Genomic DNA, 19,564 nt, shown 5'->3' on the forward strand with positions numbered 1-19,564 from the left:
TTTTTTTTTGAAGTGCCTTGAGGATCCAGTGATAAGGTCTTTGGGGGTCAGGGAAGCAAAACTGGAATAGCATAAAACTCATGCAAATAGCCTGGGCAGGGTAAATAGCTCATGATTTTTTTATTCATACTTTTGTCTGTGGAATAACTGGGAGCAAATTGCTTTTTCCTCTCCCGGTTCAAATTATTCAGAGACTTTTTCTGCTGATTTTTGCTATTCTCCCTTTCGCGAGCGTTTGCTCTCGAAGATGGCCCGCTTAGCTCTGAATGGAAAGCAAATGTTGCCTTCACCTTCAGTGAACTTTGAAGCAATTGATTTTACCGGTATAAAAGAAAAGCTGAAAAGCGACTGCTCGTGGTTTTTGTCGAGGATGGGTTTTGCCATTTCACAACTGTCTGTGCATGAGGAAGCAGGCGTCTCAGAAGAGAGATGACAGCTGCTCTTTCGTCTCGTCCCAGTTCAGCCAGCAGCCCCGGCCTCTTTCCTGGGTGGGGCGAGCCCCCGCGCCGTCAGCATCTCGCCGACCGCCGTGCCGGTGCTTTAAACAATTCACAATAGGGAGGATTCCAGCAAAATCATTCTCGCTGGCTTTTGTCTGATAATCTGAGGTCAAGGAAACAAACTGCTTCCTCTCCGCTCTCTCCAGCACTGCGGCGAGAAATGCAGCCAAGCTCCGGCACCGAGAATAAAGGCAGAGTTGGCACAAACACAGGAGCTTCTTAAATGAGTTTGCCATTAGCCGGAAGGGCTGCAAATTGAAGCGAAGATAAGCCCCTTAGCATTTCCCTTCTTTAATCCAAGCCTCATAAAAGCGGAGATGTGTTCCTATTCAGTGGGCTTTATACAGAGGCAGGTATTTCATTTACCCAAAAACCCCTGGATCGGATAAATTATTAATGTTATTTATAAAGGCAATTCTGCCATTCAGCAACTTCTTTTGGATCCCTACGCTTAATCTCACTGCTTAGCATAAGATACACTCCAGTTAAAAGGCAAAATCACATTCCTTTACAAGGCCTGCAAAATAACGGAGTGCTGAGGTGCCTGAAAAAGGGTTGTAGTTTAAATACCGCTTTAAAGACTAATACATTTATCAGTGGCAAACACAAGCACTAACTTGTGCTTGCTTGCATCCTCCCTGCGTGCTGGCTGGGGCCTCGCTCGCACGCATTGAGAGCCGTCAAAGCTGCTCAGAGCGGGGAGATGCAAAGCACGCTTGTGCTAATACGAGCCTTTCTAAGGCGGTTGGGTGGTTGGGTGGAGCTGCTCGGTGAGCCAGCAAGTTTCCTTGGCCTCTCCTGGTACGTGTCCTGCAGTGCGCTCCTGGACACCCACATTGGTCAGTGGTGTCTGCAGGATCCTCGGGAACCAGGGCACTAGGAGTCAGGATGCTCCCAGACCACGGAACGGGTCCTCAAGGACCCTGGGAGAGCCACCACCACCACCACAGGGGCATCACAGACCTCAGCCCCAGGAAAGCCAAGGTGGCATGTCACCATGAAGAGCAAGGGAAACAGGAGGAGCTGGGAGTCCCGGGGCTCGGCCGGCATCATAAAGTCAGCTGCAATCTGGGCTGCAGCAGAGCAGTTCCCATGGCAGAGTGCAAGCACTGAAAGGAAGAGCAGCGCCGCTCCAGCAAAAGGGTGGAAATGGGCATTTCAGGGTAAATGCTGAGGAATAGGAGGCTCAGCATCTCTGAAAACAGATGTGCTCGATCCTCTAGGAGAAGATCAACAGCGCCTTGCACTCACGTCAGAATTGCACACGGAATTAAGTAAAACATAATATTCTGAGAGCTTCTGGATGAGAAACATTCACAGCTGATGTGTGAAAAAGCGTAATTGCAAACCATGCATTAGAAGGGCCCTGAGCTACATGACCCAGGAGAGACAGCGTGAGCTGAGCCCGACCCCGGGAAGGGCCTAGGAAAGAAGCAGCAATGCCAGCTGAACAAAGCCAGCACACAGAAGGAATCCTGGCTACTGTTTCTTAGCAGGTAATGTTGATTTAGCTGAGGAAAGATGATGGGTCTTAAAATGCATCTTTCTGAGAAAGTGGAGATCAAGAAATGGTGGCTACAGTGACGTGGCATCAGTGGGAATTTTCACTAGAAGTGGTGAAAAGCAGAAGGAACACACCAAACCTGGCACTGTGTTTGGACAGCTCGCATGTCTGATGCAAGTAGCATTTAGAAATGCTGCCTGAAATGTCAAAGAGGCCTCTTGGTGTAACAGGGACGTTCTCTCTGACCCACTTGTCCCCAGAAAACAGGGATGGCTGCAGCAGGGCTGTGGATGGAGCATCCCCCAGCAGGGACACCCAAACAAAGGATGCTCACCTCCTGGCACCCACGGGCAGCTCTCAGCCCCACGTGCATCCTGGTTGCAGTCACAGCACCATCACACGCAGCCGGGAGCCGTCCTCTGAATTTGTGGGCATTGCACATGTCACATGCAGGGGAAGAGTGCTGCCTGCGAGCTGCAAAGAGGTTTGGAAAATTTCTCATTAAACATTTTCTCCATGCAATACGTATGATCCCCAAATCCTTTTTTCAGCATTTTCCTCTCCAAAGCCCGCACTACAAGCAGTTTAATTGAGCAGCCAGCGCTGGCTGATGCTTTGTTTTGCCACAATTTGAACCAGGGCAAAATATTTTTGTTTACTGAACTTGCTCCACCTTTTCACAGCAGGGTTACAACAGCAGCGTGTATTGCTCATGCATGGTGTTGCCTCCAGGGAAGGAGGGCTCGGGGGGATTTGGGATTTGTGTTTTCTCCTGGGCTGGATGCTGAGGACAAGCAGTGGCTCGTGGGTGGCAGTGTGGTTTGCCTTTGATCAGCTGTGAGCAGGGAGGGCTCCCGTGGCTGCGCTTGGAGCTGGAGATGCCTGAGCTATCGGTACCACAGAGAAGCGTGCTTTCATGTCAGAAAAAAAAACTTATTATAAGATGGTAAGTTTGTTCAAGGAGCTGGAATGAAATATTTAAGCACAGCACCACAGTATTTTATTTTCACAAAAATGCTGAAATGCCGCTTGCAAATCAGAAATGTTTTAAAATTTGCTTTGAAATAGCAGCGTCTTTATGTAACTGTTTGGGGTTTTGTTTTCTCGTGGTTTTTTTTTTTCTTTTTTTTTTCCTAGGAAGAAAGAAATGGGAAGAAAAGAGCTGAAATATTGACCATTTCCTCACAAATGAGATGTCTGCTTTTCAGTCTGTTCTGGTGAGTCTGTTTGGAGCCATCATTCCCATCTGGAGCAGAGAGAATCAGCCTCGAGAGCAGCCTATGTAGTTGCATCCAGCATTCAAATTATATTATCTTTGTTTCTTACACTGACGACGAGACATTTAGGCTGGAGAACTCCAGTGGGCATTAGAGCTGCACTGAAGGGCTTGCATGATTTGAAGAAAATGTCATAAAAGAAACGCAAGTTCTTGTATAAAAACACAGATGTCCTACTTTTTTATTATTATTGGGGCAGTTTTCACTTCCTTTAGGTATGACTTATTTGTTTGCAGTTTTTAATTTCCCTTTATGTATATTAGCCGTTGCTAAATGCAGGAACTCAACTTGTTTCAAGCTCTCTTTAAGTCTCCGTTACTTTCTTATGCATCTCCTGGCTGCTCCCAAGCAGTGCATGGCTCCAGCCAGGCAGCCCCGAGCTCCTCAGCTCCTGGGCCCAGGCCACGTTCGGGCTGCACTCAAATTCAGTCACCATAAATTCAAATGTTGAATTCAGATGTTTGATGTCCAATTCAAATTCAGCACCGGAGGTTCAAAGTGCTATTAGGAAAGGGTTATTCTGTAATAGTGACCAAAATATACTTGAATTCGGTATCTTAGCAGGATGAAAAAGCCTGAAATCCCCTAAGATGGTGACTGACTTAAAAAAGATCTTCTGATTTGTGTACGGTTTGTTCATAGAGTTCTTAATACAAAATTCAAAGAACCGCAAGGATAAAATGTTGGCAAGAAGCATAAACACTGCTTGAAAATAACGTATGAAAGTGTCAGAAGAAATGTGTATCACTTATCCAAAACATTAGGGATCAGGAAGAGCTGACATGGTTGAAAATAGAGGTAGAGTATGCTAACAAAAATCCTTCAAAACTGAACCGGGTCTAAACAGACAGCGCAGGCTGGGATATGTCTTGGCCAGTTAAATGTACAATGATAACGTCAGGGTAGTGAAAGATTTTAAGGCACAAAAGATGGCTTCCTCAGCAGCCGTGCGAGTGGGACAGACCCCGGGATTTTCTGGTCCCCAGGCAGAAGGGGGAAGCTATCATGGTCACGGGTGTTCCTCTCTGGCTCAAGCTGTCCTGTACGTAACCAACCTTGGGGAAGGCAGCAGATCTCCAGCTTGCAGTCATCACTCTTCTAAATCCTCCTTGAGATACAATCCAAATGAGACAGCATAAAATCTCACACAGGCTGTAGATGCACTGTGAAATAAGATCAATGCAGTCCGTTTTAGCAGCGCAACAACCAGGAGCTCCTACCGTCTCATGCTGACCCCGATTTCTCCCCCCGTCCCTTCACCAGCTCGCTCTGCTCTCCTGACACAGCGCTCTCAGCCACTCCCAGAGCCCACACCAACCTCTCCTGCTGCTTCTCTCTGAGCCCACCCATGCACATTTATCTCCAAGGCACATAAAGCTGGCCGTGATACCACGGACCCTCAAAGCGTATCCTGACACAGTTCCCACCGTACAGGTGGAACGGCACTGAAAGCGTAGCTGTGCTTGAAATCCTGCACACATCTGGTGGCGTGTTACCTGATGCTTTTGGCTCAGTGCCTTCCTCCCTCACCTGCTTCTGGCTGCTGCAAACGGGGAGGCAAACCTCCCGTGATCACCGTGCAGGTGATTAGAGGAAATTGCATTGCTGAAGCGCTCGGTGGCTGCAGCCCTGCTTCAGCTCTCGACTTGCCTGCTGGTAAGCTGCCAGCGAGAGGGAAGTGTAGGCATAAAATGAATAGCAGAAGAGATTGCAGGTAATTATGTTTCTTAAGCTGTTAACAGGATTGGCCATTTGATAAATGAGAGGATTTGGGAATGTTTTGTCACTGACAAGCCATTGTAAGATCACAGTGGAAACAGGAATGTTTCTCCTCCATAGCACGAACGAGAGGGGAATTCTCTCGGGACACTTATACACTATGAAATTTAGCTGAAACCTGGATGCCAGAGCAGGGAGGAGAAAGGACAGATACAGGACTCCTCTTATGCATGCCACTCCTTTGGTTTTGGGGCTCCTCCAGAGCCCCCTGTGGTGTCCCCAGAGACATTTGTCCTTTAATGGTGCCATCCGCATCCCCACACGCAGTTTTTGATGCCCCCAGTGTGCTAGATCTTTGTCTTGGTGCCTCAAATCCCTCTGGTTCTCTCGACCTTCTGGTTTGCTTTTGCAGTTCTCCAGCTTGCTGGAGAACCAAGAAGGACAGCAGCATTGTTGTTTGTCCTTCTGCTCCAGCAGTGCTCCTCCAGCAGTTCTCAGTGCCCCCAGAGCCCCTCTCTTTCTTTCCCAATGCTTCCCAGGCCTTTGGTGTGCCTCTTGGGTCACCCTAAAGCTTTTCATCTGCCTTTTGCTGCCTTCCCAGCCTGCTTTTAACAGCCCTCAGCACTCTCCATTTCTTTCTGTGCGTCCCCAATGATGCTCCTCAGGGGCATCCATCTACTTTCTGGTTTCCCCCCCACTCAAGTCCCCCCAGTTGCGCTGATACCCTCAGGAGCCCTCCATGGGTCTCACCCCTAAGAATGTGCATGGGGTGGCTCTGGTTGAAGGGGTTTACCCTGCAGCCAGGAAGGTGGTGTCAGCAGTGAATTGCATGGTGAAAAACTATGTTAAAAATCTTCTCAGATGTCAGCACCACGTGGCCAGTGGCTCCAGGCATCTCCCATGGATGCAGCCCTCTGTTGTGACCCCCTGGAGTCCTCCATCCTGCTTGGCATGGATCCTGCTTTCATTGCAGTGAAGGAGATAAGGAAAGAACAAATACAGCTCCCTAAAACTGATCTCTTCTACTGCTTCTCCTTGGGGTTGCACCAGGGCTGCCTCTGCCAGCCGAGACACCCTCCTTGCAGGATCAGAGCCCAAGGCAGCCCCTGTCCATGTGTGGCAGCACAGGAGGAGTGGAACACTCTCCCAAAATCTCCATTTCAGCTTTTCATCTCTTTGCTTTACCTGGTTCTTAGCAGCTACAGCCAGATTACTGGTATTGTTTAGGTTTCCCTGCAGTCATCAGCAGGGAAGGGTTGCTGCTAGAAGCTGTGCCCCTCGTATATCATTTTTTCAGCAGAGCCCAAGCAGAGCTGGAGGAGACACGCTCCTGGCTTCAGTCCTGACAGCAGCCTGGAGGAAGGGTTGGGTGCCCAAGGAAGGATAAGATGGGGGGCAGTTAAGGTGCCTTCCTTTCTTTGAAGCATGTCCTACACTGGACAAGCAATAACAGAAATGCAGGAAGGCAGGAGAGTTGTGCACCCTGCCTCTTTCTTCCCAGAGAAAGGAGAAGCAGCCCCTTTTCTAGTGCGCTTGCATGGGGAAGAAGCCTTCCTGCCCTTGCCTGGCTGCAGCTCCCAGCAGGCACTGGCAGCCTGCACCTGAGGAGGTGAGTGCACGTTTGGGTAATGTAGGCAGTAGAAGACACAAATAAGTTCTGGCAGTTTTACATCTCAGCTCTTCCCAACAGCAAAGTGGTGATTCAGCCTAAACAGCTGGACTGGAGAGGAAGACAAGACATGTGTTGATGCCAGCTGCAGTAGTTGGTAGCAGCATCCCGGAGGAACACAGCATTGGTAGTCCTACACCAGTGCCAGCTCCCTGAGTATCCTGCCCACAAGTTAAGCTGCAATTTGTTGATTTCTGTAACCAACTGTAACACCTCCCAGAATTACACAGGGATTCCCTTTGAGGAAATAGGGTTGGCCTGTTAATGCACTCTAGCATCCAAAGTGCTTTTAAGAACAGTGATCGCCAAAGAGACTGGGTTATGTGGAAGCAGAAAACCTTCAGCTGTCCTGGCACAATCCATGGGGGCTGGGGAGCAAAGTCTGGCAGCCTCAGCCACCCTGGTGGGGCTTTGCTCTGCTGTGGCAGCTTATCTGGTGGGGTCTGGCCCCCACCGCCCATCTCGGTGCTTAAGTCTCGTCTCATTACTCTTTAAAGGAAATCTTTTTGGAGACCTGAGGTTTCCAAATAAGGAACTCTTTAGAAAAGACTTCTCTTCAAAAGCAATGAGATGAAACTTAAGTGCAGAGATGAGAATGGTCCACCCAGAGCAGATGAGGTTGCCAGAGCTTGTTCCCAAGCCTCAGTGAGTTATGTGGGCACAAAAAAGCCACTCAGGTTTCCTGCCATCACGCAACTCAGTCCCTGCAGCAACTGCTGCTTAACTTCCAATTAAGCTGGCAGGGCTCCTGTCCTTCCAGATGCCCTGCTGCCCTTCCCCTGAAAAAATGCTTTCTACCATCCATTTAATTGCAACGTTTATGAAGCACATTGCAACAAAGACTGGAGTTCTGTAAGAGCCGCGCTTGTTGGAGCCTTGATAAAATGGAGTGAAGTGCAAGCTGGGCTGAAGGGAGCATCTGTGAAGGAGATGCAGCCCTTTCTAGCACTGCAAAGAAATAGGAGCTGTTGCAGAAGGACAACCATGGCTTTTGCCTGCCCACTTTTAGCTCCACAAACACAGCGATGAGCTTTTCCTGATGCAGGAGCTGTGGGACAAGCTGGGGATCAGGAGCAAGGCAAGGCCTGCTTCTGTGATATGTTAGCAAGGTTTAAGTAAAACATGCACCAAACCAAAAGTCACCTTGTCTCAGTTGTGGCTTGCTCCACCTTCTGTTTCCAAGAGCAAAACCAACCCAGTGTGATGCTCTCATGCCCGATTCCTGCTCAGCATTTCCTGTGGCGCGGCTCCCCAGTGAGGGCTGCAGGGAGCAGAGCAAGCTGGCAAACACTGGCCCCTCCTCCTGTGGCAGCTCCTCGAGGCGTAAATGAAGGCAAAACCCAGTCCTTTCTACTTCAAACGGGGTCTCTGGAAAACAAGATCACTAACTCCTTGCAGCTCCAGCTGAAGCCTAAAATGGTGGCCCCAAGTGGCAGGTGGAGGGGTGGACTAGAGGTGAAAAAGCAGTTATTCTTAGCAGCAAGCATCTAGGAAAAGAAAACATGGGTTTTAACAGAAAAATAGCAGGATAGACACTCCCAGCGCTTCCCTTACAACCAGTAGTGCTCAGACTCCTGTTCTCACCCAAGGAGGGGCAGGCATGCAGATGTGCTCAGTGGGTTTGTGACCCTCTGCTCCAGCAGCCAAGCCTAAGGCTTCAGATCTCGGACACCCAGCAGGAGCTGGCGCTACGTGCATGGCTGGGCCAGGCAAAAGCTCTCCCAAAGCTCACCTGAAAGTACAGCACGCCCACAGGCACACAGCTGCCATCTCGGTGGGTTGCAGTTCAAGCACGGAGACAGCTGTTTTTGCAGCACATTTAGGAAAGGAGGATGGTTTGCCAGCCTGCTCCTGGGGCAGATGGACGAGATGAGACTTCCCACAGGGCTGACCCACAGTGGCAGCCTTTGCCATTTATAGAAGCCTGACAGCCATGGGAACTAGAATAACCAGAAAAAGCTTTTATCTACAGCGAAGAGCATCTGACAGTGGAAGGCCGAGCCAGCTGCTACCTTTCGTCCCAGCCAGCCCAGTGAGGCATGCCCACAGGCAACCCCAGCATACAGTCCAGAAGCCAAATGCCCCCTCCAAGCAGCCTCAGCTCAGCAGCTAATCCCCGCAGAGGGCAGCCCTCCTGCAGCCCTAACACCCCTGCAAGAGAGGTGCCAGGCCCTCTGAGTGTTCGTCTCCATCACTGGGAAAAAAAAAAATCTTCATCTCAGATTTAACCATGCTCCTGCTTGTTTGACCCCACCAGCCTTTCCTGTGAGGTGAGCATGCTCCAGCTGCTGCTTCTGCAACCACAGCTTGTGCTCTCACTGCACGGCTCTGAAAACAGCACCCCAACTCACCACCTCTGCTGTGGGGGCCTTTCAGAATTACTTGGGATAACTGTGCCTCTGGCTAGCAGCAACAAATCCCCACCGAGTCCTCCATGGATCTTCTGGGATCAACTGACCCACCAATAATGGGATGCTTGGGCCCCGAGAGCCTCCTTGGAGTTTAACATTGATCAGTCATCTCTCTGGGGCACGTATCTGACATCTCCTGCTGTGCCCACATCCTCCATTGCTCCCTATATCATCAGGACTGTGCTCCTCACCTCACAGGGGCTTCTGCTGCTTCATTGTGGCAAAATAGCACCGTTTGCACTGAAAGGAAAGCTCTTCTTCAGTAAATGAAGGCAGAATCACACCCACATGGGTGTCTCCAACACCCCAAGTCCCAGATCAGGTTTCTATCTGCAAACTCCAACCCAGCAAATGCTGGCTATGAACTGGCTTACTGCTGGGAGGTGTCTGGGAATCCAGCAGCTTGCCAAATGCCCTGTGCCTGGCAGCTGAATGAATGCAACAGCAGCAAATACCGCTCTCTATTTATTTAGCACCACCCAAAATTGTTAACAAACACAGCCACTAGGCACCAAACACAGCATTGCCCTCAACCAAACACAGCCCTTGGTGGCAGTGGACAGCTGGGGAACCCCAACAATGGGCACATCCCCTGCCAGGGACACCTCTGAGCTCACAAGGCCATCAGAAGAACCCAGGCACAGGCCTTGACATCTCTGTCCTGCTCCCTGAGCTGACCCCGAGGCTGGTGACACATGGAATAGCATCAGCAGCTGGACACTGGCAGCGGTGCAGCCATCCTTCCTCCCAGCTCCCCCAGGCACCAGCAACCACATCCCCCTACACCGCTGACAGCTGGGGGAGCCCTGAGGACCCCTCAGAGCACTCAGCTCTCAGTGCAAGGAGGACTGGAGACAAAGCTCTCTAGTAAGCTGCAGCAACCCCAAAGAAGAGCCTGTGCCAAGGCAGAGGGCTGTCTGCCCCTGGGAGCGGAGAAGCTGCCTCAGCTTCAAGGGGGATATTTAAAATTATTGCAATTTCCAGTGACAGAAAGGAAAGGAGCAGCAGGGCCACCACAGCCTTGGAGATAGGCAGTGTGATGTTAACAGTTCATTTTTTACAGAGAAGGAGAAGACATTGCAATAAAACTTGCTTCTAACAATATATAAAAAGAAATACAAGGACTTGAAAAGGTGTAGGACAGCCTCACAGACACCTGCGCTTGTCACTAGTCTTTGTTCCTTCCCTTCAGAAGATTGTTCCCGAAAAAGAAGGGGAAAAACCCTCACCTGTAGCTCTTCACCAGCTTGAGGGGACTGCAGTGCTCAGCCAGCCCGGCCCTTCTCCCAGCAGCCCTGGCACAACCACAGCTTCAAACTGCACTGCTGCCACTCGAGGATGCGGCTGCTGCTCCAGCCTTTGGCTGCCGACCTCCGCCTCCCCCAGCCACAGCATCGCCAGTTCCATCCTGCTGGATAAATTGTACGTTCATTTTCTATTCCATCTGGTTTTTTTGTAAAGAGGACATAGTATAAATACAGAGCTGCAATTGAAAAAACCCTCTTTTTCTACCAGCAACCAAGACACATAAGCTAATCTAGTCAGCCTCTCTCAGTTATCCTCGTGGTGCTGTTTAAATATCTGAGTTGCCTTGCTTGGGAAGTGGGTAGTTCAAGACTGCAGTGTGAATGCCTTTCCCTAGTAAGACCTGTGAGTAACCTTGCTAATCTATTCATACATTTTTTCAGCTGTTGTCTGGGTTAAGCTCCCTATAGTTACCACAAAAAAACACTAAGATAAAGGAAGGGTGCTGAATGCCGACAAAGAGAAGAGGGTGTCAACCAAAATATGTCTTACATTTCAAGTGACCTTTCCACTCCCTGAAACCTTCCACGTGGTTTTCAGTACTAACCAGAACCCTCTGGTGGGCTTTTGGCACGCCCTCACAGGTCTCCGTGTACATCTTGGTTCACAGACATCGTTCTTTGGTGTTTATCAGCCCCATGGAATATGCTGCATACATGTACAGGGAGGTTCTGCAAGTACCTGCACCAATGTCTGGGACAATTCAGCTTCCCTGACCACATGAGAACAGCAACACGGATAGATATTTAGAGACGCAGCACAAATCAGCCCAGTCAAAACATACAGCTTCTTCTTCTGTGCTCTCCATTTTGAGTTTAGCATATGCTCACTCCTCCATGATAATAACGTGAGTCTATCTGTAAGAAGTGTTGTAAGGCTCCACTGCTTGCTGGCAGCCACAAACCCACGTGACAGATGAACCACAAAATAATATGGAGATTTTTTGTGCACAGAAAGAAGTAGCCCCAGCAAACACTGCTGAAAGCAGCAGCCAAGCCTCCCTGCTGAAGGCTCAGCAAAGGCAGCACGCCTACCACACCACCCCTCTTCCAAACACCAGCCCCGCTCTTCAGCCAAGACTGGAAAGGACAGGATGACCCTTGTCTTTGGTACCCAGCGCTTGACAGAATAACTGAGAATTTCTAGTTAATCTAGTGGAAGGAGTTTTGAAACAACTTGAAGGAAGCAACATGAATATGCACCAAATATAGTTGAAACCTGCTGTCTATTGAAATGGCTCATTAATACTGTGCAGACAAAGCAAATGAGTGATGCTTACTGCAGAGTTACCAGTGAACATATCTGTGCTCAGATTATTGAAGCAGCGCAGAATATTTCACCCCATATGGTTTGCCTGAAGAGGCTGTTTCAGATAATGGTTCTCATGTTGTTTCCATTGAATTTCAATATTCCCCAGAAGACGCTCACTGGAGCACTCCAGAGCAACCCCGTGTCATTTGGTGCCGCGTGAACTGGCAGAATGCTGGGTACTTACAATTAAAAGTGGATTACAGAAAAATAATAATGAGGTTCAAATGTGAAAAGAGGAAGCATTAAATGTTTTCACTGGAATCAGGTTAGTAAACCTAGCTTTCAACAGAATTTTTAAATGAAAAGTGTCACTCACAAAATAATGTTATGTACATGGATAAAATTAATCAAAACCACTGGATGAAAACTAGCAGAAGATTAAGTATCTGCAAATTATGCCTAGGCACCAGAGATCTCTTGGCAGCAAGGATGGAAAGAAAGAACTGGGCCTCACGCTCCATCTGCTACTAATGAAAATGAAGAGATGCAGCGGTGAGAGTGCAAGGCAAAGGTTCAGCACAGGAAAGCCCCTCAGATTGAAAGTGCTGTAGCAGTAGTTATGAGAAAAGAGAGCCCCTGGGCTCCAAGGTACAAAGAACACACACAAAAATACCTACACCGCCAAATCAGAGGGCTGCGCGCCCTGCTACCATGATACCATCTTGTCAGCTGTAGGGGGTGCTATAGAAAAAAAACTTACAGCAGTGGATAAATACGTATTCTCAGCCTGGATAATTTCCTGGATTTCCGATTGATAGCTTGTGGTTGCAGAAATGTACAGCCCAAAGCCAACACAAGCGAACAGAAAGAGAGGATGCAGCAGGACGGCGGGGGGTCTGCTGGTCCATGTAAGACGAGCTGCATGCGTGTGTTTCTGTTGATACATACTCTGTGCATTTCCCTGCCCATACGCTCCGTGCAGGGTCAGCAGAGTGGTGCAAGGAGGCCAGTGTGAACAAGAGAACAGCTTTGATGAAGGAATGAGGATCTCTAATGTATGGTGATGCAGCACAAGGGATGTAAGTGTCAGCGGAGCACAAACAGTATTTGAAAGAGGAGGCAGATTTTAAACCCTCTTCTGCTGCCTGCCGTGCTTCCAGCCCTGCTGAAGCTGCACCAGGATGCCTCTCCAGGCAGAAGCAGCATGGGTAGCCCTGCCCAGACAGAGCTCTTCCCAAGGCACTGTGGCCGAAGAGATGCCGTTCTGCTATCCTAATCCTCCTCTGGGTCCTGATACCCACAAATAGCGAGATTCCTGATAACAGTAAGATGCTGTCATCCTTTATAGAGACCTTAAGTAGACTGAGTCTGAACACACATGCTGTGCTGGTGGTTTCATGTATTTGCTGCTACATCTGCATGAGAGGCACTGTGTGGAGCTGGACTCTGTTCCGCATTCTTAACAGGGAACCCACAGGAACCAGCACTGTTCTTTCAACCCCCACCCTATAGACCTTCCCTGTCCCCACCTGTGCCTGTCCAGATATTTTTGCTTCTCTCCCTGTTTCACAACTATTTCTCCATACTTTCCATGTCCTCCTATCTGCATTGCTTCTGAGCTCTGCCAGCCAGTGCTGGCTCCTCTGCTGTGCATTGCAGGTAAAATCCTGCTCCTGCCTGAAGCCAGGATGGTGCTTGTTGTTGGACAAGGTCTCTGTGGAATACATCGCTGAACACTGGCAAGTCTCAGCAGAACACGCATAGACTAACACAATGAGACCTGCGACATGTCAGATTTCAAAGGGAAAAAAGAAATGCACATCTCTCACCAGGGTCATTCCTTTGCTATACTGCAAGCCCTTGCTTCAAATATTAAAAGACTCTAGCTTGTCAAAAGTGTACTATATGGGATCGCTATTGAGGAGGTTATATATATATATCTAAGGTATGCAGTATTAAATATATATTACAAAGATGTACGTATTTATGTAAACACTGGGGAAATGGCGTATTATTCCTGACTCTTTGGGCATTTTACTTGGCACTTCAAAAAAAAAAAAAAAAAAAAGCAAACATTAATAGACTGTCAGACACTCAGCATGTAATCTTAAAACAATTGACTCGCGTGGTTAACGTTTGTTAGTCGTATCAGCAAACAAAAACAAACACAGAAATGTCAAACACTAGTACTGCATATAACTCGCTGTAAATCAATAGCCAGGAAAACTCTTGACCTACATGAACAGAAGCACGAAACAAAGAAACCTCAGAATAAAATCCATGGCTGACAGAGCTTAGCACAAGAAAGTTGTGTTTGCAAAAGAAACCCTAGCAACAGTACAGGGTCACTGCTCGGTGCAGGCAGTAGAATTGTGAAGGATTATGCAGAAAATGCAGAAGTGTTCAAACAGACTTTTATTCAGTATTTGGAAAGAAGGATGATTTGCTTTCATTGCTTGAAGATGATGAAATACTTTCCAGTCTATTAGTAACTGAGAAAGATGTTAGAATCTATCAGCAATGAACATTTTTAAATCAGCAGGCTCAGAAGCTCCGCAATAGTTGGCAGAGACGCTCCCGGGTCCACTAACACTGAATGTTAATAGCAGCAGATCTGTAAATGCCCAACTTATAAAATCTGTTAAATGAGAAGGGAAGCAAAGGGAATCAATGAACCATCAGAAGAAAGAGCAAGTCTGGGTCAAAGCAAGGGAGGGTTTTTTCCATCCTATCTATCGCTAGGACTGCCAGGGGTAACGCGGAGTCCAGTTCTCCTAACGAACTGAAGCCACCGCCATCCCTGGGCTCATTTAACCCAGTGACTCCGAGATGCTGAGCTGCCACCTGGCAGTCACGCAAACCAAATTTTCTTCTTGGGGAGGAAACTTTGAGCTTGGGTTCATTTCAGCAGAAGGTTCCAGACTAACAGCGTCAAAAGCCAATGGCTAAAGAGAAACCATTTCAATCCCAGCTCCCTGTTACTGCCTACACGCGAGGTCAGATAGCTTTCCAGCTGGGATACGTATTTTTTTGTGAAGCTTTTCCTTAGGTGTGTGCTTGTCCCTGTGCACTCAAAGCAGCTGGCTCGTGGCCGTGAGATGTCCAACATATGGGCACGCAGAAGCAGAGGGAACCAGCCCCCAGGACTGCAGTGCTGCGATGCAGCTCTCCCAGCCAGGAGCCCCACCTCTCCCAAACTGCAGCAGCATCTTCGTGGCTTTGCTGGCTCCAAGTGCCCACAAGAGAACAGGCTCAGTTAGCTCCATCTACTTCGTAACGAGGGGCACTGAGAAGTGAACTAAATCAGCATATACTCTGCACTGCAAGGTAAGCTCACTCAAATAACTGAATGGGGCTAGAAGGCATTGTTAGGGAGAAACCATCCCTGCCTCAGGATGGTACTAAAATACATTGCACGCGTCCAGCTGTGCACGAAACGTTCTCTTTGGAGCTTATTGATGTTTTCAACACGCACAGAGAAAGGTGTGGCACTGAACAAACCAGTGCAAGTCGAATAGTGGAAGTTGTAATTCACTCTGTTTGATCTCCCGTTTAATGTAATGAGGCTTCGCTGGAAAAATAAGAGCAAAAAAAGATTAATCAAAATCCTATGTGAATTTATTTATGGATCACAAAAAATGTTTCTAGAATATCCAAGACATAGTCAAGGGATAAAGTTAGATGAAGTTAGGATTTATCTCGATTACCTAACCTGGCATTAAAATCCTTTCCACTGATCAGCAAACAGAGGGATAAAAAGATTTCAGAGACATTATGTAGGTCTGGAATAATTCCCAGTACGAATTCCTATAAGAAGAGGAATTGTGGGAGGAATACAAATATTAATCAGAAGAAAAGGTTCTAAATTGGGAAACGGTTCTGGCAATGAGACAAAAATCTAAGTCATTAGTGTAACAACCTCTAATCCCTATCAGTGCAGCCAGTCTCATGACAGAGATAGACATGAAATGGCTTTCTCTATAAATGTTTCAGTTTTGATTAATACTAACAATCTATGTATGGACGTAACAAATATGTTGTGAAACATATCGAGAAAAAACAGAGACGTTTGGCTGAACAATCCAAAGCCATGTAGAAAACTCATTTTCTAGGAAACGGAGGAAGAAATTTTAAAGCTGCTTTCCTCCTAACTCAGTGCAAAAAATTCCCCGGTGTCCAGCTCCTTACAACAACTTGCCCCAGAAAAGCAGCCTATCTAATTAAGTCCAGAACCATGATAGTGTTTTGACCCTGATTTCCATTGGCAACACACTGACAGGCACCGAAATACCTTATTAAATTTTTTTCTAGGGATAGCAGTTCTGATTTGTAAAAAAATGAGTAAATATTTTCTAGGTCAAGAAAAAAAAAAATAAACAAGAAATGTTATGAACAGTCCTGCGGTCACAGCATTCAAACAGAGTATCAGGCAGTAAGCTCCAAGTCCTGCCCTGGTGACAAGTGCTCATGTAAAGCTGATCATCCCTATCCAGAGACCGAGGAACATACATATGCATACCAAAGCTCACAGATTACTCAGAGCACTCTCTGTTTTGCATGTAATTACAAATCTTTTCCTTTCAGAGGCTGTGCCAGCATAAGAAGCTCCCGTGACAGCCCCACAGTTGTGACAGTACATCGGTATTGGGACAGCAGGGGGAAGGAACTCCTTACATCACATACCGGCGCTGGAAGCAGTGCACTTGTAATCATGGTCTTTGTTAGAGGTATGCAATAAAGCAGGAATTTCATGCTGGAGTGGGAGGCTGGAGTGCTCTTCTACCAGGCTCGTGGACACGAGGCTCCAGCCCTTGGGTTGCTGTGTGAGAGGATGCTACATCCCAAATCAGTGTCAGCAACTGCTACCGAATCTTGCATGTTCTTACAGGAAGCTTCACTCTGAGCAAATGACTTTAAAAAGATCCCTGAATTACTAATTGATTTTATCGCATTGCAGCTCAGTACGCTTTACACCAAAGGATACAAAAGTCACCATCAAATTTACTCCTATTTAAGGGTTTCCACTTCCCACTTTATTGTGGGCTTCTTATGAAGTGTATTTTAAAGACAGCTGCATTAGATTCCAATTTTGCTTTTAAGCAGTGCTACCAATCTAATTAAGTCACCATCCTCCAAGCTCACACTGTAGATGAGCAATACTATTTTCCAGAGTACCTTAAGTCCTTCCGAGCTCTGTGGAGCCAAGTTCATGAGTGCCTAAGCACACCAGAAAATACCTGCACCCATTTAAGAGCCAGGTGGAAATACGCTGGGGACAGCCAGCTGAGCAACTCAAAATAGAAGCAAGTTGTTTTCTTTTCCTGCAGCACAAAATGAATAATGAAAATATATCCGAACAAATTGGAAAATGAAAGCAGGATTGAGAGAGGAATGTTTGGAAGCACTCCACACAGCTTTATTCTAAACTAAACTTATCTACAGTAGTAGCCACGCTCATATTTTAGTACAGCCTAGGTTTCGCTTCCCCGTATCAGAGAGCTGGAGATGTTCTCCGGGTTTACTCTCCACAGTCCTGCATATCTTGTTGGCTACTCCTCTGAGACGATCCAATCAACCTGACCACATTCATTCATTATTGATTGCATTCGGGATCTCATCTGCAACTTCAGTGATGACTGAAAAATCCAAGGAGTCTGGACAGAGCAAGATAAGCTCGGCTGAATGCGGTTGTTAGCAATTCAAGTCTTCAAAAACCACAGGAGCATTGCTCTAGTAAAGACCAAAAGTAGTACCTGAATGCCAGTACCTAAATGGTGAGCCCCAGGTAGGAGTAACTAGCTGCAAGCCCTGGGAAGTACAGTGCTGCTGGTGGCTTGTAGCATTTCATAGTATTTCCTCTATTCAGTCAACTCTGAGATGCTGACGACTGTGAACTATGAACACTGCTTCGTGTTCCCATGTTCTGGACATAACTAGTGGCTAGTTCTATGACTGTCATTAGTCTACCTTAGTTTTTAAAATTTCTACACAGGATTTCAAGGAGTACCTTCCTTTTTCCCTCCTTCCTTCAAAGCCTAGGCTGGGGTATACCACACTTTCCGTTCCTGAGATCCGAACTGTGGATGCCCCCTCATGGTGTTCCAGTGACCTCAAGAAGAGATGCTGGTGGGGTGCAGACCAATTTCTCACTCTCTGTTCTGGCCTAGAAACTGCCTTTATTGTCCTACTTTGCCTCCTCAGCGTCCTTCCCATTTACCTCTACCTGCAATAGGAAGGTCAGGGCCTCTATCACTTTTGACAGTTGAATGAGCCTTCGTAATTCCGTTTGGCAGGACACCGTCTTCCCATCAGCCTTCCTGAAGTTTTTAATTAATTTATACTTTTTGACCTACACAACAGCCTCTGGCAATAAGTTCTACAATATAATAGTATGTTATATGAGAATGTACAACTTTCTGTTTTGGACCTGATGCTTAATAACTTTAACAAACTTAGTAACATCCTTTACTTCTATTCTGAAAAATAATAGCCATCCCTTCTTCATTATTTCCTAGCTAGGTAGGAAATTTCAACATCTCTGTCCCATGTCTAACTATTTTCCCTGTCCTGATGCGAAAACCATTCCGCCTTTCTCATATACTCTCTGTAGGTGGAATTCAGATTAAAACACTTCGATTTAGTGGTGGAGTTAAGATATCTACCTCACAGATTGACACCTACAGATAGAAGCCTAAATTTAGGTGTCTAGATCTCGGAGCTAAATAACTCCCACCCATCATTTTTAGTTCTATCTTTTATGAGACAGGATGAACAGAAGCGCACATATTAATCAATATGTGGGTTTGTCAAACATTTATGTAGTGACATAATCATATAATCATGTTTTTCTTCTCCTTTTTTCTTTTTCAAAATTTTCTGTCATTCAGTTTGAATTTTTGATTGCTGCTGGTCATTACATCAGTGCTTTCAGAGAGCTATCCTACAGTCACTCTATTTCTGAGTGATAATAACTTAATGTTCAATCCATAACTGAATAATACATGATTGAATATGTATATTCCCAGAGAAACTACTTTGCATTTATTAGCATTGACTTTCACATGCCATTTCTGACACAATCACTCACTATCATGAGAACCACCTGCCTCTTTTCTCAGGGCTAGATTTGACTATCTCCGTTAATTTTGTGTCATCCACAAACCTTGCCAATACGTTATCGAAAAGCACAGGTCCTAACTCGTAATAGTTGCGTGACCAAATGACCAAATCGTAATGCTCCTTTCAGTAGGAACACTGATGTCTTATCCCTGTTTTTGTCCTATTTTTTCTCTCTTATTTACCTACAAGGGGACACCTTTTTTATCTCAGCATAACTGCTTTAAGAGTCTTTGCAGGAAGACTTATTGACATTTGTTTGGGAGCCCTTACGCACTATATCAACTAGATCAGCCTTACCTACAAGCGTGTTGACATCTTCAAAGAGTTCAAATAGATTTATGAGACATGGTCTCCTTCTGCAAGAACTGTAATGACTTTTTCCAAATAAATCACATTTATGAAACCGTCTACTGGTTCTCTTCTTTATTATTGCAGTTTTTACCCACTTATTCAGTTTGGAAGTGAGATCTCCTGATCTATGGTTTTTCACATTAGTCCTGGAGTTCTTTTTCCTCAAGGCTGAAGGCACATTTGCCACTTCCCATTCTTCTTGCAGTGTGGTCAACTTAAATGACACTTTTCATGCTACATTTAGCTTTCTCTTAATCTAGTGTTTGAGGTCTTTCAGAACTCTTGATTGAGTATCATCTTATCTTGGTGCCTTCTTACTGTTCGTTTTATTGATTTGTTCCAAAATGTCCTCTACTGAAACTTCATTTAGGGACAATTCCTCATACCCTCCACTGCTTCACCACTAATGTACCCCTTTCCATCCTTCCTCTATTATTTGTTCCATATTACAGCTTTCC

At 46.6% G+C, this 19,564-nt stretch overlaps 2 long non-coding RNA genes across 36 annotated transcripts in view; one reads left to right on the forward strand and one right to left on the reverse strand.

Annotated features, from left to right (window-relative positions):
- LOC110405585 overlaps positions 1–3,590 on the forward strand; it is a 34,819-nt gene extending 31,229 nt beyond the window's left edge. For all 3 annotated transcript variants that reach the window (XR_002442999.1, XR_002443000.1, XR_002443001.1), the window contains one exon: positions 3,142–3,590. This is a non-coding gene — a long non-coding RNA (uncharacterized LOC110405585). The remainder of the gene's footprint in view (positions 1–3,141) is intronic.
- The window catches only part of LOC110405583, a 64,288-nt gene that overhangs the window by 25,969 nt on the left and 18,755 nt on the right, over positions 1–19,564 (reverse strand). For 25 of the 33 annotated variants that reach the window (XR_002442987.1, XR_002442989.1, XR_002442993.1 and 22 more), the window contains 4 exons: positions 10,310–10,488; positions 7,813–8,037; positions 4,337–4,444; positions 2,339–2,478 (listed from right to left, as the gene is read on the reverse strand). This is a non-coding gene — a long non-coding RNA (uncharacterized LOC110405583). Of the gene's footprint in view, positions 749–2,338; positions 2,479–4,336; positions 4,445–7,812; positions 8,157–8,401; positions 8,610–9,271; positions 9,321–10,309; positions 10,492–19,564 lie in introns of all 33 variants that reach the window. The other 8 variants (XR_002442986.1, XR_002442972.1, XR_002442998.1 and 5 more) reach the window with 6 other exon arrangements.

Source organism: Numida meleagris, chromosome 12 (genome assembly GCF_002078875.1).
Source record: "Numida meleagris isolate 19003 breed g44 Domestic line chromosome 12, NumMel1.0, whole genome shotgun sequence".
Classification (NCBI taxonomy): domain Eukaryota; kingdom Metazoa; phylum Chordata; class Aves; order Galliformes; family Numididae; genus Numida; species Numida meleagris.